The sequence below is a fragment of the Myotis brandtii genome, unplaced genomic scaffold (genome assembly GCF_000412655.1).
Source record: "Myotis brandtii unplaced genomic scaffold, ASM41265v1 scaffold36, whole genome shotgun sequence".
Taxonomy (NCBI): domain Eukaryota; kingdom Metazoa; phylum Chordata; class Mammalia; order Chiroptera; family Vespertilionidae; genus Myotis; species Myotis brandtii.
Genome location: NW_005363836.1, coordinates 7,637,682 through 7,642,355, shown reverse-complemented (window position 1 = coordinate 7,642,355; position 4,674 = coordinate 7,637,682).

Here is a 4,674-nt window from a genome sequence, read left to right as displayed (position 1 = left end):
GAGGACACATATGTAATACCTTAATCAATAAAGAAATTTGATAAATAAATAAATAAATAATAAAAATTTAAAAAGGCATTTAAAATGAATCACTTTGGTTTTTATCTCTCACCTGTTAGTAACAATGTCCCCCAGAACACATCCCTTGACCATTCACTTTAAGAAATATCATTCATTCCCATGGTTTCAATTAGACATATATATTGGAGGCTGCTTTATTATACTAGTATAAACCTCCCAACTAAATTCCAGACTTGCATTAGCTGACAACTGGAAAATTGAACTTCATCTATGATGATATAAAGGATTTAAATTCATTATTTCCTTCCTAAATTTGTTCCTCCTCTGTTCTGTAATTTGGAGAATAACATAGGCTTCCACCTAGTTTATCTATATCAGTGTCATTGGTATCCAACTTCATTCCTCCTTCTTCCTTACCTTCTAAATACCATTGTTACCAAGTCCTGGTAATATGCCTCCTGAATATGCTCTGTCATTCACTATCTTCATTGCCACTGTCCCTTTTGGAATCATCAATGGGCTTGTCAAGGGCTTAGTCAAGGGTACATCACTGCCCACAACTAAACAAGAGTTACAGTTCCTCCAATACATTTTGCTTACTGCTGTGAGAGGGAGCTTTCTACAAATGCAAATCTAATGTTATTTTTCCTTGTAAAATAGTTTGGTGGCTCTTTGTGGCTTTCAGGCTTCATTAAAGGCCCAGGCTCTACCAGACCCTCCAGTCTCACGCTAAGCTCCAGTGAGATAGTATTCCTAGCACACTATGCTTTTACAGATCTGTGTATCTTTGAGTGTACTCTTCCCTGTCCCTGGACTAAGCTCTCCCTATTGTTCATTCTCATCTTCTCTCAGACTAACTGGAAAGTAACTGCAAAAATCTGTTTAGATGTCACAAAAGGAAATGGAAATATTAATGTTAACATATCATTATTATTTATTAAAATACTAGAGGCCTGATGCACGAAATTCTGCCATGGTGCGGCGGCCGGGGGGCCTCTGCCTGGGCCCCTATCGCTGCGGCTTCGTCCAGAAGGACATCTGGTCTAATTAGCATATTACGCTTTCATTATTATAGATTAAGCAGTTTCAGTTGATAAGTAAGGTTATTCTCACTTTAGTTGTAAAGGAAAAATGTTCCAAAGAGTTAAATGATGTGTCCAAGCCTGGGTAAATTAAAAAAAGAAGAAAAAAAGATTTATTCATCTTTTGTTAATCAATGAGCTTCAGGTTTTCTAAGAAACCAAGGACAAATTCATTTACACTTAAAACTGTCAAGTATTACTAAATTAATAATACCCAATTTAGGGTTTAAATGACCAGTGTGGTTTTTTTTAATCATATGCAAGTAACATTGACCACTCAGTTGCCATGAGCTTAATGATTAATATGTAGTTTTAATATATGCCTTTTAAAATTAGGACATATTGAAAGGAGTTTAACAAATATTTGTTCAAAGGGAAGGAAGGATCAGTATTTCTCATGAAGACGATATTATGTTACAATTTACACAGTTATTAGCACAGGAAAATTAAGCACCTGTTTTGAAGAACACAGAGTGCAGAGATCAGGATCCAACAGATGTTGTTTCTATTAATGTACAAAGAGACTGCTCATTTCCCAATGCTCTGTTCCACTGCCCTGCCTTTATTCCTGATGACTGCATTGGAAATACGAAGAAGTAACAATTGACTTTTCATTATTTATGGCCTTAAGAAAGCTGAGATCAAATGAAGCATGGGCTTCTATGTGAAGTCCTTTATTTTAACCCAGGTATCCAGCTAAGACCACGGGGAAATAATGCCTTTTGAGGGAGCTGTAAGACCAAACAAATTCATGCTGATGCTTTGGTACCTTACCAGAATAAGAGTATATTTTGGTGTTTACAATGAGATTCCAATTTACCTTCACCTTAGGAACTAGTAAACTAGTTCCAGCAACCTTAACAGAACTTTGTAAATATTGGAGGGTTTATATGTTTAACAGTCTATGGGGAAAAAAAAGATTAAAGACAGATGATAGGCAGATACATTATTAGATAGGTAGAAAGATAGAGATATGGTATGTAATATTATTATTAGAGAAAAGTATTAGAGATCAAACAACTAAATGACAGATCAAGCAATGTTTTGACAAAAGTAAAACAGTATACATTCTAGATGCTGAAGTCTAATTCAGCTTGTGCCGTTATAAAATACTAGTTAATCACTGTTTATTTTTTTAGCTTTATTGAAATACTAGAGGCCCAGTGCACAAAATTTGTGCACTGGAGGGGGCTCCCTCAGCCTGGCCTGCACCCTCTCACAATCTGGGACCACTGGCTCCTAACCACTCACCTGCCTGCCTGATCGCCCCTAACCACCTCTGCCTGCCTGCCTGATCACCCCTAACCGCCTCTGCCTGCCTGCATGATTGCTTCTAACCGCCCCTGCCTGCCTGATGCCCATAACTGCTTCCTTGCTAGCCTGATTGCCCCTAACCACTCTCCCCTGCCAAGCTGATCGCCCCAAACCTCTCTTCCCTGCCAGTCTGAGCAACCCTAACTGCTCTCCCCTGCCAGCCTGATCACCCCTAACTGCTTTCCCCTGCCAGGCTGATTGCCCCTAACCACTCTCCCCTGCCAGCCTGATTGCCCCTAGCCGCTTCTTCCTCAGCCCCACCACTGTGGCTTTGTCCAGAAGGATGTCCGGAAGACGTCCAGTCTATCTGGTCTAATTAGCATATTACCCTTTTATTAGTATAGATAATTTAACACAAAATATTGCACATATTTAATATATGCAAACTCTTGATGAGTTTGACCATATGCAAAGTTTCTGTTATACAAGATGAGTAAGTTCTAGGCATGTACTACACATAGCTAAGCCATAGTTAACAATATGGTATTGAGTCCTGTAAAATACTGTGCACCTTTTTTACAATTTATGTTGAGATAAGAGAAACTGAGATGGATAGAATTAGTCTGATTTACCCAGTTTTTAAAAAACTTGTTGGCATGGAATTGTTTGTAGTGTTTTCTTAATTTTAAAAAATAATTTAGAGGTGTTACTATATCCAATTTCTCATTATCAATTTTATTAGTTTCTGCTTTTTATCTCAATTATGTTTGCTAGACTTTTCAGGAACATTGGATGGTTTAATCTCCCTCAGACAAGTAACCAGTTTTGAGATTTATTAATTGTATTGCTTTATCTATTTTCTGAGTTATCCATTTCTAATTTGCTCTATACTCTTAAGTACATTATTTCTGGTATTGTGCTCCTCTGAACTTCTGAAGTGAGACTACCTTTACCTTTCCTGAAGAATTTTTTCTTTCCCCCAGAGTGCTTTCAGTAATGTTCTTTGTTGTTCATTTTCAAATTTCATTGATTAAATGTGTAATTCAATTATTTTTAAATGTCATCTGTTTGAACAATTAAATATTTAAGGTTTTCAATTTGCTCTTGACTAGCTCTTGGAATGCACTTCATGTTTTGATATGAAATAGTTTCACTTTTATTTTCTCTAATTAATGTGAAGTTGCATTTGGATTTTATTTTATGTCCAACAGTAATTTAGGTGATTATATTAAATAATTTATTTTTTAGATCTATACAAACTTTTTTTTTTAATATATTTTTATTGATTTTTTTACAGAGAGGAAGAGAGAGGGATAGAGAGTTAGAAACATCGATGGGAGAGAAACATCGATCAGCTGCCTCCTGCACACCTCCCACTGGGGATGTGCCCGCAACCAAGGTACATGCCCTTGACCAGAATCGAACCTGGGACCTTTCAGTCCGCAGGCTGACGCTCTATCCACTGAGCCAAACCGGTTAGGGCAGATCTATACAAACTTTTAAATGGTTGACTTTGTTATTACTGAACTATATGGCCTTTGGTGTAATTTGTTTCATTAGTTAAGTTTTTTTATATTTCACAATTATTGCTTCCATCAAGTTATCTGTATATTTTAACACCTTTTCCTATGAAATAGTCAAGCTTATATATTCTGCTAGAATGACTCATGACTGTTATTGTCATTGTGAACCATACTTATTGATATGAAATTATTCTGTTTAATGATGCTTTGGTACCTTACCCTTGGATTACCCTTTCTTTGCAACTTAATATTGCTTCCTTTATACTTTTCATTTATAATTGACCTATAATTTTTTATCATCCCTTCATTTTTAATGCCTATGTTACTACATTAGATATACCTTTTATAAACAACATATTCTTGAAATATGTTTTTTAAATCAATATGAGAATGCTGCTGTGTAATGGGGGAGATTAACTTATTTGTGTTCATTTTCATGATTAATATAACTGTTCTCTAAATTCATACTTTCTCTTTTTAAAACAAGAGCCCTGGTCAGGTGGCTCAGTAGGTTGGAGCATCATCCCATACACCAAAAGTTGAGGTTTTAATTCCCTGTCAGGGCACATACCTAGGTTGAGAGTCCGATTCCCAGTCAGGATCTGGACTCTGTGTTTCTATTCATGCAAGACGTTCCCACCTGGCTCCCCAATGCCTTCAAAATTCATATTTCTTGTATAGTGTACTCATTGTGTCGTTGGCCCTCCTTCAAGTAATCCTGAACCCTCTGCGCAGGTTGTGGCAACTCTCCCTTTCTCTCTGTTTAAATTCAATAAACATATCCTCCAGTGAGG